Source organism: Vulpes lagopus, chromosome 1 (assembly GCF_018345385.1).
Source record: "Vulpes lagopus strain Blue_001 chromosome 1, ASM1834538v1, whole genome shotgun sequence".
Lineage (NCBI taxonomy): Eukaryota > Metazoa > Chordata > Mammalia > Carnivora > Canidae > Vulpes > Vulpes lagopus.
The window spans coordinates 128,149,372-128,163,460 of record NC_054824.1 but is presented as its reverse complement, the minus strand read 5'-3'; positions in this window follow the sequence as shown (position 1 = coordinate 128,163,460).

Here is a 14,089-nt window from a genome sequence, read left to right as displayed (position 1 = left end):
ACACATATTTTGTACCATGCAGTTTAACCCATAAGGGTTTACCACAATTTACTATTTCTTATTGTTTTATATGCATTATGATGTTAAGCCAAGAGAATTGTAAGCTTTCCAAATCAGTATGTATATGTTATTTGTTTCTTGTAATTGATATAACCTTTTCCTCAGCAGATATTTAATAAATATTTGCTGACCTACTGATTATCTGATGTGAGGAGAATCTGGTAGGGAAAAGATTGTGAAAAATAAATCAGAAGAAAAAGAATTAGAGTAATATTAGTAGCTAAAGTTTATTATGATTTTTGTATCAGTTGCTGTTTATAGACCTTTAAATTTATTATCTCATTTAATACTTATAGTACCCATCTGTTGGAGATACTACTATTATAGACTATTCTATGGATGAAGAAATGGAAGCCAGGGATAGACTCTAAGATTATGCATGAGATCCACGAAAGTAGTGCTAGCTAGTCTAGGGTAGCTCTTTTTCATCTCTAGAATGGGATAGTCCCTAGAATGGGATAGGAGTAGTCCCACATCCAGTCCCTTCTGGGAAATTTGTAAAGTGAATTAGGTGACTCAAAGATATCATTATAAGTTTTATTTTTTTTTTTTTCATTATAAGTTTTAAAGATGATTTTTATTAATTATTTTTGGAAAACAATATATATATAAAAATGAGTGATTTGTCTGTTATGGTATCTCATAGCATATATGTATGTATATGTAGTTTCTCTCTCTATATATATACACACACATATATATAACAGGTTTTTTAAAATTAAAATGTAAAATCCCCAAAACATTCTAATAAGCTTTATATTTCAGGACAAATTCCTTTATTGAACAAAAATGATATATATTTAATTACTTAGAAATTACTATTTAATTTTGGACAATCCAATTTTCAATAATTGATTTAAGAGTAAACTCAATTAATTTAGAAAGCTAAGCCTCATATCATGATAGAAATGCTAAGGAAAACAAATACTAGATATTCTCAACAAATTGGGTATTCTTAAATGTAAATGCCTATTTTAAATGCTGTGCAGGATATAGTCAAATGTAGTAATTCAGAATTGGCTACCAGATCTTAAATACCAGTCCCACCACTTACTGGTTGTATAATTTAGGAACATTACTTAATCTTTCAATTTCCCAGTCTGTAAAATAGGGATAATAATTCTACTTACCTTATAGGTTTGTTGTGAAGATTAAATGAATTAATAGGTCTAAAGCACATAGATGAACACTAGTTCACAGTAAGTGCTTAATAAGTGTTAATCACTTCTGTCACGAAACTTTCATGTATGTGCTTCCAAAGTGAGCCCTGTCACCAAACTTTAAAAAAAGATATGAGAGTCACTTTAATATGAAGTGGCCTTTTATTATTATTATTCACATCAAGGCACATCAGAAAGAGTCAAGAACCAGCATTCTACTGTACAGTTGTGTGGGTTCCTCCGTGCACAACTTTAGGGGGGTACTGTTGACATTGTAGTTTATGTGAATGTATCTTCTGGAGTTTTGCAGTATTTAACAGCCTCATCAGCTGTGCAGTGGCCGTATAAGAAAAATGTGCATATTAGTGGGTTCAATTATTCATAGTATAATTATGGACAGTAACCAGTTATCCATATAATTTTCTTGTGATGAACTTCCCAAAACAAGTCCTTACCTTAGGCTATCAGCCTGACTCTTAACTGGAAATGAAGAGCCAAAGGCTAGGAGGTTTATGAGAAACCACATGGGACACTAAATGTTCTGGCTCCAAATGAAAACCGGTTTCAGGTATTAAGCAATTGGGAGTGGTAATTGGAAGATGTAATTATATCTTTCCTGACATTTGCTCAATCAGGCAAGACTGGCCAGAATTGCTTGTCAAGTTTATTCTGAATTTAGAATCTTAACATTTGGAGAAATTCAGGAGCACGTTTATTTTCACATATTTATTAGCCCTGGAAACTGAATTGTTTCATCAATCGAGAGGAGGAAAGATACCGCAAGATACCCTTCTATTAATAATTTGGGCCATTTACATTTTTCACAGAACTAGAACAAAGAATCTTGAAATTTTTGTGAAACCTCACAAGACCCCAAATAGCCAAAGCAATCTTGAAAAAGAACAAACCTGGAGGTATCACATTCCCTGACTTCAAACTGTACTACCAAACTATAGTAAACAGTATAGTAGTGGCATAAAAATAGATACATAGATCAATCGAATAGAGCCCAGAAACAAACCCACACATATATGGTCAATGAATCCATAATGAAGGAGGCAAGAAAGACAGTCTCTTTCACAAATGGTATGGGAAAAATTGGACAGCTACATGAAAAATAATGAAACTGGACCACCAACTTACACCATATGCAAAAATAAATTCGAATGGATTAAAGACTTGAATGGAGAACTGAAAACGCAAAACTCCCAGAAGAAAACATAGGCAGTGAGCTCTTGACATTTATCTCAGCAATATTTTTTTTGGAGCAGTCTCCTTAGGCCAAGGGAACAAAAACTAAAATAAACAGATGGGACTACATCAAACTTAAAAGCTTTTGCACAGTGAAGGAAATCACCAATGAAATAAAAAGTCAGCCTATTGAATGGAGGAAGATATTTGCAAGTCATGTGTCTGATAAGGGATTAATACCCAATACATTATAAAGAACTTACACAAATTTGTATAAACAAAACCCCAATTAAAAAACAGGCGAAGATTTGAATAGGCATTTCCAGAGAAGACATCCAGATAGCCAACAGGCATGAAAAGATGTTCAGTATCACTAATCATCAGGGAAATGCAGGCGATATCATCTCACACCTCACACATATCACATTGGCTATAACCAAAAAGATAAAAAATGACATGAGTTGGCAAGGATGTGGGGAAAAGGAAACCCCCAGTTTGGCGGGAATATAAATTGATATGGCCACTATGGAAAACAGTATAGATATTTCTCAAAAAATTAAAAATAGAAGTACTATATAATTCAGCAATTCCATTTCTGTGTATTTATCTAAGGAAAATGAAAACATCAATTCAAAGAGATAAATGTACCCCTATATTCACTGCAGCATTATTTGCAATAGCCAAGATATAGAATGTCCATCAATAGATGAATGGATATAGAAGGTGTAATATATACATATATATTACATATACATTACACACACATACATGCATGCTCATGCAATGAAATATTACTCAGCCATAAAAAGGAATGAAATCTTGCTATTTGTGACAACATAGATGGACCTAGAAGGTATTATGCTAAGTGAAATAAGTCAAACAGAGAAAAACAAGTACCATGTGATTTATTTATATATGGAATATAAAAAGCAAAACAAATAAACAGATAAAATAAAACAGACAGAGACTTATAGATACAGAAAATAACCTTTTGGTTACCAGAGAGAGGAGGGATTAGGGAACAGGTAATATAGGCAAAGGATATTTAGAGGTATAGGCTTCCGGTTATAAAATTAGTAAGTTATGGGAATATAATGTATAGCATAAGGAATATAGTCAATGATATTGTAGCAACTGTAACGTATTGGACTCATCATGAGGATAATTTTGTAATGCATAAAAATATCGAATCACTATGAGGTACACCTGAAACTAATAGGATATCATACATCAATTACACTTCAGTTAAAAAAATTGGACCATTTACTTACAATTCTTTATCAAAAATTTTCCTTTTTGTATGTTCTATAGAAGAAAGTGGTTGGAAATAGTTCTACTATGTTTAGAAAACATTCTAACACAGAACTTGATATTTAAACTACTCTCTTTTTCCCCAGCACTAAACCAACACTACTAATTTCTTTAAAACTTTGTGCTTTAAAAATCTTTGGATTTCAAGTATCACTATTAGTTTTGTAGTAAGTAAACTTTTACATAATATAGTAACATGAAATGAAATAGCTCATTGTCCATATGCTAATAGAAGTGTTATATGACAAACTTGCGGATTTGTGGACTGTAAAACATTGAACAATGATCTCTTTTGAGGATAGACATTTTTAAAAGGTTAAATCTCCGAAGATAAATATTTTTCCTTTTTTAAGATTTTATTTATTTAAGAGAGAGAGAGAGAGAGCGCACAAGCAGAAGGAACAGAACAGAGGGAGAGGGAAAAGCAGGCCCCCTACTGAGCAGGGAGCACCACATGAATCTCGATCCTAAGACCTTGGGATCATGACCTGAGCTGGAGACAAACTCTGCCCAGATGCCCTGATAAGTATTTTTCAATCACAAAATTTTCCCCAAAATATTTATTTTTTAATGTGTGAAATGGATCAAATATGCACAGGACACTGGTCACTATTACATTTTTTTTTTTTTTTTTTACTATATGTAGGTGTTCCCCATTCCTTCATCTTTCAAGTAATTGGACTAAACAGTTGAAATTTTGAGTAATGCTCCAAGTTTGAAAGTGTTATTTTCTCACACCCACTATTATGCAAATATAAGATATAGTTTGATATGCTCTTTCACTCAAGAAAAAATATAGATCCTCTCTTGACTTATTGAAACTGGTGGTGGTGGTTACTTAAAATAGTAAGGTAGAATTTTAAGAAGTTACCAAGAATAACCTGTATTACTAATGTAAATACTTCAAATGATAGGAGTCTTAGAAAACACTTTATATTTTCCAGAGCACTTGTTTGCACGTTGCTGCTTTAAAAAAAAAATATGTATTTATTTCTTTATTTGAGAGAGAGAGAGAGAGAGAGAGAGAAAGAGAATGTAAGCAGGAGGAGAGGGAGAAGGAGAGAAGCAGACTCCTCACTGAGTGGAGATCCAATGTAAGGCTTGATTTCAGGTACCTGAGCTGAAACCAAGAGTCAGCTCAAGTTGGCTTAACCAACTGAGCCACCCAGGCGTCTCAACACACATGTTGCTTCTTTATTCTTACTGTGGCAGGAGGCTGTGATTATTGTCATTTGATAGTTAAGAAAATAAGGCCTGGAGTCAGTCATACAGGCATAGATTGAAGCCTGTGACTTTGCTGTCATAACTAGCTTCTCTAGGCAACCCTTCTATGGTCATAGGATGATGGAATTCCAATTCAGCACCTCTAAATATGTCTTCCAACTTTCAGACCTCACCCTTCGACAACAAAAGATGTACATTCCCACTCCACAATGCTTTTAAAAACATTGATTTTTTTTCCCCCTTACTACACTATTTCAAAACTTGGGGTGAGTCCCCACTTCTAAAGAAATTTCATTAGCCTTCACAGAATGTACTTTTCAATCTGTCATCTACCTTTCCAACTCATGTCCAATGCAAACTGTCATTCTAGCCAAACCAGTATGTGCGTTGCCCCTAGGCAAATGCTGTAATTGTGCTTTCCTTTGCTCATGCTGGTCTGACAACTGAGGATATCCCCCTTTGGCCCATTCATGCTAATCAAAAAACAGCTAAAATCTCACCTAGTCCATGGAGCCTTGTTTGTCAACCTCACTCTTAACTGATACTATATTACACGAACAGCATTAATGATAGACAAGCACTGTCCAATAGAAATAACAATAAGAACTATAAATGTGAGCCAAATATGTAATTTTAAATGTTCTAGTTTTTTTTTAAAATTTTTATTTATTTATGATAGTCACACAGAGAGAGAGAGAGAGGCAGAGACACAGGCAGAGGGAGAAGCAGGCTCCATGCACCGGGAGCCCAATGTGGGATTCGATCCTGGGTCCCCAGGATCATGCCCTGGGCCAAAGGCAGGCACCAAACCGTTGCGCCACCCAGGGATCCCAATGTTCTAGTATTCATCTATTTAAAAAGCTTAAAGAGGTGAAATTAATTTTAACAACATATCTTTTATCCAATATATTCAAAATTCTATCATTTTGTAGTCAACCTAACTACATTGTAGCCAACATAACTACACTGACATTTTACATTCTTTTTTTCATACAAAGTCTTCAAAATATGATGTATATTTTACACATAACAACACATTTCATCTCAGACCAACCACATTTTAAGTGGCTATTAGCCACACGTGGCCTGTGGCTGCCATACTGGACAGAACGGGTCTAGACCATTCAGTTTAATTAATTATGTATGAAGTTATATTGTTGTTTAAATAGCTTGTGTGTGTGTAAAATTTTTCTAAGGGGAGGAAAATGTCTTCCTTTTCATACTTTCCTTCATGAGTAGCATTATAGAGACACTATGGGAGGTTATAGTATAGAGAGGCTTCATCTATCTAGTTTTTAAACAATTGTGTGTCCATTGTAAGAGAGATCATAGGAAGCATTAGGGATATGAAGATGGATGAAACAGCCCTTAGTATAATGATGTAATGGTCACTCTAGAACCAGAGAGGTTCTTGAGAATGATCTGTGTCGAAGCAGAGAAAAGAGCTCCCCAAAGCTTGTGGTGGTCCAATTCTGTGTTCTTTTTTTTTATTTTTATTTTTATTTATTTATTTATGATAGTCACAGAGAGAGAGAGAGAGAGAGAGAGAGAGAGAGAGAGAGGCAGAGACACAGACAGAGGGAGAAGCAGGCTCCATGCACCAGGAGCCTGATGTGGGACTCGATCCCGGGTCTCCAGGATCGCGCCCTGGGCCAAAGGCAGGCACCAAACCGCTGCGCTACCCAGGGATCCCCAATTCTGTGTTCTTATGACACCTTCTGATACCCCCGCCACCCTTGCCATAGCTTTCCAAGTTGGTCGTTGGTTTGGACATGTGGATTATCAGGTTCTTTGAGGTTTAGTCTAGAAATTACCATCTGGAAAGGTGGGAATGTCATACAACTGTCTCATTTCTCTTTGGAATATTTTTAGCTCAAAGTCATTAGACAACTAAAACAATTAGTTACATTGTTATGATGAAAATAGACTCTAACAGAAGGGAAGATAACAATTTTCTGCTTAAATGTTGTCCTGAGAGGGCAACCTGGGAAACTCTGGCTCATGAGGCAGCCTATTCTAATTTTAGACACCTTTAATTTTTAGAAAGTTCTCTCTGAAGATCTGTCTTCCTGTAACTTCTTGAAGTCCAATTATGATTTCAACTTTTTAGATGAGGAGATGAGGGAAACTGGTGCCTAGGTCAACTCAGTTTATTATGAAGTGGGAATTAGTATTAGGATTTTAAAAAAATTCACTTATGGTATATGTCACTATTTTATATCCTAATGTAACTGATAAAGTTGTGGCTTTTTTTTTTCTTCATGAAACAACATAATTAAGGAACAAACCAGTCAGCTCCTCAGATTTCACTTCTCTTTTAGATAACAGTATGTAAATTTTTCTCCTTTTTAAAAAAGATTTTATTTATTTATTTATTTGTGAGAGAGAGAGAGAGAGAACACAAGTAGGGATAGTGGCAGGCAGGGGGAAAGGATAAAGCAGGCTCTCCTCTGAGCAGGGAGTCAGATGTGGGATCATGACCTGAGCTGAAGGCAGACGCTTAACCCACTGAACCACACAGGTGCCCCTCAATGAACAGAAGTGTTATTCTCCTGAAAATAAAATGGCCTCTAAAATGTTGTATGTCTTTTCTCCCCCAAAGTTGGGATATTTTTTAACGTAATGGCTGACCATAGTTTTCCTAATAATCCTGTCAACTTCCCTACAAACATTGCTTTGATTTTAATTCAAAGGTCTATTTTAAAAACATGCCAGGTATCAAGACCAGGCATGTACACTTCTTAGCCACATGCTTAAGAGATATGTAACCTTGGAAAATAGACCTGGTTCTCTTTCATGTGTTTTAGTTCGTGTTTTGGAAAGATGAATAAAAGCATTATGTTGAAGAAAGTGAAGGCCTTGTGGAAAATAGATCTAAGACCAGGATTATTTAGTTCATTAACTAAAGAAATGCTAAATACTGACTTTCAAATTCTACTTCTCTCTGGTTTATTTTTCTGTGTAAAATACAACATTAAAAAAACAGCAAAAGGAGGAGGTTGATAATCTTTATGATTTTATTCTAATATTTATTTCCACTGCAGTCCTTTTAGAATATATAATACGGATTCAGCAATCAAATATAGTATGATCAAACAAGGAAGGAAACAGAGAAAGTTGTGATGATTTGAAAAAAAAAATTGGACTTACCATTAAAATGGCCAGAGCCCCTGATGTTCTGAACAGGAGCCAAGTCATTTTCTCTGATTTCCCTGCTGGACGAATCCAAGGAAGCTGCTGCTTGGATCCTTCCAACTGTCTGCATAAGTCTAAGAAAAGCCCTTTGCTAGCGACTCTGCCTCTTGGAGTCTATAGATGGTCTGTTATGCGACTCCTCCCCACCCTAAACCAAGGATTGGTCTCACCAGAAACGCTTGCATCACTTTTGCTCCCAGGTAAAAATTTAGACACACCTCAATTCCAAAAGCAATGAAATCCTTTGTTGGAGGCTGAAAGAAAAGTTCACAGGCTGAAGACAAAGTTTAATAGGAAGGTCCCAGATGAATAATAAATTAATCATGGTATGGAAGTGCAAAAGCCAGTCCTGACCACACTGAAAAAGAATCCAGTTGGCTTTTCTTCAGGGTTGCAATTAAAACTGAAAAGCAAAATGAAACACAGAAATCCCCTGAAAACTAACTTCTAGAAGAGCATTTATTTTTAGCCTGCATATATGTGGGTAGATTGAACTAAGTGAAATGTTGGTTTTAAGTAATAATATATTTTATTGAAAGTAATACACATCTAAAGAAGAAAACCATCAAGATAAGCAACTATTAAGAATAGTTAAGAATACAGTTAAAAATAATTGAAATACAATAAAAAAATAATTAGAAATAATTGAAAATAATTAGGAATAAAATTAACGTAAACAGCTATAGGGTGCCTTGGATATTTGAAATATATAAATAATGCATTGCAAGACCACATCCCTGATAATAATCAGATGACATCGTTCCTCTTGTATTCCTTTTCATTTATAAGTTTTTGAAAAGGTAGGTTGCCTAGTGAAGAAGATAAACTTTGTGCACTTTTAATTACTCAAAACATTTCCTCTGGAGTAGTCAACTTTCTTGCTGCTGTGTATTTATGCACTTCTATATATGTGCACACCACCCAAGTTAGGGGATAGGGGAAAAAATCTACTTAACCATTTTAGTTTGCTTATAACATTCGAGTTAAAAACATTTTAAACATTTCAAAACGTTTAAAGAAAGTTTCAGTAGAACAATTTTATCTTTGTAAATATCTGTGCACCAGATTGTAGAAGCTTTTTAGTTTCAGGAAAACCATTTCATCAGAGTATTTTAGGCAAAAAGGATTTTCTTTGTCTAAAAGTTAGGGAAGGGGGCAGCCCTGGTGGCGCAGCGGTTTGGCGCCGCCTGCAGCCTGGGGTGTGATCCTGGAGACTCGGGATCGAGTCCCACTTCGAGCGCCTGCATGGAGCCTGCTTTTCCCTCTGCCTGTGTCTCTGCCTCTCTCTCTTTCTCTCTGAATAAACAAATAAATAAAAATATTTTTTAAAAAAATAAATAAAAGGGAAGGGGCACCTGGGTGGCACAGTGGTTGAGCATCTGCCTTTGGCTCAGGTTGTGATCCCAGGGTCCTGGAATTGAGTCCCGCATTGGGCTCCCCACAGGGAACCTACTTCTCCCTCCGCCTGCGTCTCTGCCTCTCTCTCTCTGTCTTTCATGAATAAAGAAACAAAATCTTTAAAAAAATGTTAGGAAAAAAAGCACCTTGTGGACAACATCTTGTGGGTTTTTAAAAAAAATTGTGGCAAAATACGCATAACAAAATTTATTATTTAAAAATTTTTAAGCGTAAAGCTGAGTGGCATTAAGTATACTCACATTGCTGTGCAATCATCACTACCATCCATATCCAGAAAAATGTTGTTTTTGTAATAAAACTTTTGTAAATAAAGTTTCATTGGAACATAGATATGGCCATTTGTTTATATATTATGAATGACTGCCTTTGTGATATAGTTGAGCAGAGCCTTTTTTAATAACATTCTAAGCTTTGGGGCAGGAAAGAAGAGAAAAATATAGTTAACTTTCAATTCTTTCCTGTTCCATGATTTAATATCTTGTAATTCTTCAAAGTCTCTACTAAAGACAAAAGAGATGATAGGAGTGAATTATGATATTTCTAGGCATATCTGCAGGTTGCACTGAATCTAAATTCTAGATACGGCTTACTTGTTCTCATTTACCTTTTCTAAAATTCCAGTTCCTTGACAACTTTAGGGCTTAAATATGTAAATTATCATTCCACACTTTCCTTACCTGAATATAGGTAGAGAAGTATTTTATTTTTGTATTTAAAAATACTAGTTACAGATTCTTAACCAAGTGGTATATAAAAGCTGTGGGCACCCATGTAGGAAAATAATACACCAGACTTGGCCTACTGCAGCCTGGCTCCATCTATGTGTCCCTCAAGGAGGATTGTAGAAATCCATTACAAATCCCGTTGTGCATTCTACAGGCAGGCAGTGCTCTCTGATCTTCTATGTGCTATTGACAGTGCTTTAAGCCAACACTTCCTTTTATTTGAAGGATTTGGGACCTCAGTAAGGTTGCGGCCTGATTTGCATGGTGACAGGAAGGTAGGTAGTGGAGGTTGCTTCAGCTGAGGAGTGCATTTGCATAACATCTTTGGACTAAGCAATGTTTTCACTGGCCATTTCATTTGTTAGTGATAAGGAAAGAAGGGAGCATTTTCCAGTGGTTTCTATTGAATACTTAGGTTATTACTCTCTGAATAATGGCTTTGGAAACCTAAGCCCAACTTGAAACTGGCTCTGACTCAGGAGGCTGAAATAAAAATGAGGATCATAACAATAATAATTATAATCATTAGAAGGGAGCTTCATTGCATGTGTATATTGTGGTTCAACTGATGCACAATATTGACTATATAACAGTTGGACAGTAGGGCACATCATAGGTTTGAAAAGCTAAAGAAACCATTCATCAATTTGCTAAAAATTGAACCATGGCATAAGGAGTGAAGTAATAAGGATGAATATTTATTCAAGTGGGCAGTAGTTCTGAAGTGTCCATGATGTTTCTAACACTTGTTATCTATACTAGTTCTATTATTCACAAAGTAGAGACTGTTAATGAGACTTTGCCTTCACTGGCAAGTCTTCGCCAGTTTTTGTTTTTTTTGACTGGAAACATGTATGTTATATATTTTATAAGCCAGATGTTACTAGTTTCTGATATTTAATTGTTCTTGAATATCCACAAAATAATGAATTAAGGTATTAATTTCACGAATAATATGTTAACAGAATTATACATACATCTTGAAGTGGCCTGCAAAAGTTGTGATCCGTCATCCTTGGTCTTTGAAGGTGATAGAAATCAGATGTCTTCCATTACAATCATACCTGAAGGCATGCAGAAATGTCAGAGAATACAATAACTGTGCATCAGCAGAAAATAGTCTACACTTTAATCATTAGTGAAAATAGAGCTGTTAATCTAATTTTCTATTAGATGGTGTATAACATGGTTCACCGTGTTTCTGTGATTCCTGGAATTACTTCTTTAAAAAGATTTGTATAATTTTTATGATATATTGACTGTAGCCCAAACTTCAGAAGGATAATTATGGGTGACTCCATATCTAAAAAATTTTTACATAAGGTATGGACCGGGGTCAACATCTTTTTGCTTTGATTTAATCTGATTAATCAATTGCTTATTTGTGAGAGTATTTTTGTCAGGTAATTAGCATGAAGGAGGAATATTTAAAATGTGCGTCATGCTCACTCAAACAAAGAGTTTCCTTAGGAATAGCTTTTATTTGGTTCTGTGGTTTACTGGAGATCAAATTGTATAGGTGGGATCTCTTTGCAAAATGTATTCAGAATCCATATAGTTCCCAACTTCTATGGGCTTCTGCACTAGCCAGATTCTTAACATCTCTCATGTAGCCCAGGCAGTGGGAGGTTGACAACCTCTTGTTCCTACCTTCTCTCTCACCCACTCCACCCCTCACTCTGCTCCCTGACTGCTACTTTTAAAAGGATCATGACTTCCAGCGTACTTGGAACAGAAGCAACACTGCCTGGCAAGGCCTACAAGGAGCTGCCCCATGGACTCTGACTTCCTTTCCAACCACATCCCACACTTCATCCCCTCACATGTGTCTTCTTTTGTTCTCCAAAACCCTCAGCTCTTTTCCTGCCTTAGGCCGTTACTTAGTTTCTTTCTCTCCTGACTAGCTTCTTCTAACTTATCAGGTAGTAGCTAATATGACCTTCTCGGAGAGGTCTTTACTTCCTACTCCCTGCACTTGGACACTCTTTTTGTCATTATCTTTATATCAGTCATCATGGTCAGGCTTAGTACCTACCACGTGTAAACTGCTTTTTCTTAGTCAAATTGTTTATATTGTCTTTCTCCACCACTTGACTATGAGCTCTATCAGGGACCAATCATGTCTGTTTCATTTAATAGCATATTCCCAGGACTTTGCAGGGTGAACAAATGAACATATCCTTAAAAATTTTGTGCGTGTATCTGCTAGATCAAAGGACACAGAAAGTTTCAATTCTTAATAGATGGTCATCCAAAAGGTTGTGCCAGTTTGCACTCCCAGGTATAGTGTAAGAAAATGCCAGTTTTTCCTCCCTGCCAGGCATAAAGTTTGTCACGGGTAATTCCTTTCTGGTTCTTTTATGAGAAAATAGTACTCCTGTGGAAAAAAATTTTTTTAGCTCTGTTAAGAGATTTAAATATTGTTTGTTTAGATGTTAATACTTTATTAGATTATAATAAATTAAAGTTAAGATTTTGAGCATAACAATCTAATGTATTGGACCTAGACCTAAGTAAGTTCTGGATTTTGATTAGATCCTAAGGGCCTAGCATCCTTCCTGGATCTAACATCATCCTGGCCTTTTCACCGTTTCAGGTGATATAATGATAGGATAGAAAAAATATGAGAAAACAAATACACAATCAAATAGTAATTTCCTATATTATGTTGCTATTGTTATGATCCCTTTACTTATACATTTTAATCTTCATTTTGATGATATGTAGTACATGTCACATATGTCCTCAAGTATTTTTAGGTTTAATGGGAGCTATATGTTCTGTTTTTCTAGTAATCAAATTGTACCGATATTGTTGGTAATGCCTAAGGAGGAAAAAAAAAATTGTAATTGTTTTAATTTAAATTTCAACCCACTACTCCACCCATGGGAAGAAGTATGTGGAATGATCCACCAGCTTCTTAAACCACATGCCACACACAGGGTGTGACTGCCAGTGGAAACAGATACAATGCATCTATGCTCCCAGTCATGCCAAAGACACCAATCTGCAGAAAGATGGAATCTAAAAACACCAGGGACACTTAAAAAAAAAATCTCCAAGGATTTCAGGGAATATTGCTAGCTGTTCTATGGTAAGGAAGGGGGATGCTTCTAAAAATAAGCAGCTTGTCTTCTTTACTCTTCAGGGGATGTGCATTTCTCTACCAGGCTCATGTGTTTTACCCTAGTGAGGCATCATGTATCTATCCTTTTATGATTAATAAGTTCCAAGTAAGTTTGGTAAGCCTTAAAACTTGTACAACTCATTGTGCATTTTATAATTTGTGTGCTGATGAGGGGCCACAAAACCTCTGAAAAGATTAATTAAAGAGAATAGGAATTTCAAGTTTATTTTCTTGCTGCCACTTTTCTGGGGCAGAGTAGCTTTTATATCATGTGGATCAGATTTGTATTCACATAGTACTTAGGGAAGCACGGAACTTTCAGTTCAAACACATGAACATGTTTTTCCTTCAGTTTTGGGCATGTCTAATTGGCCTTCCTTTGGATAAACACCATTATTCTATTCACTGACATTAAGAAGAGGATCAGAATCCATTACCTACCTGAATTGGTCATAAATACATGCCTTACAGAAAAACGTTTAGCTATAGAATTTTTTTCTATTTTTTTAAAATTGTATATCACATTAACTTTTTTGAACATCATTTCAATTTACTTTCCTTTAGTGAAACTTCTGAATATTCCTATGGGTTCATTTAGACTGAATGTTTCTCAAAGCACAATCTTTGCAGTGTGAATTTATGTTCTTTGATCCAGTGCTGGCACAGCCGCAACATAT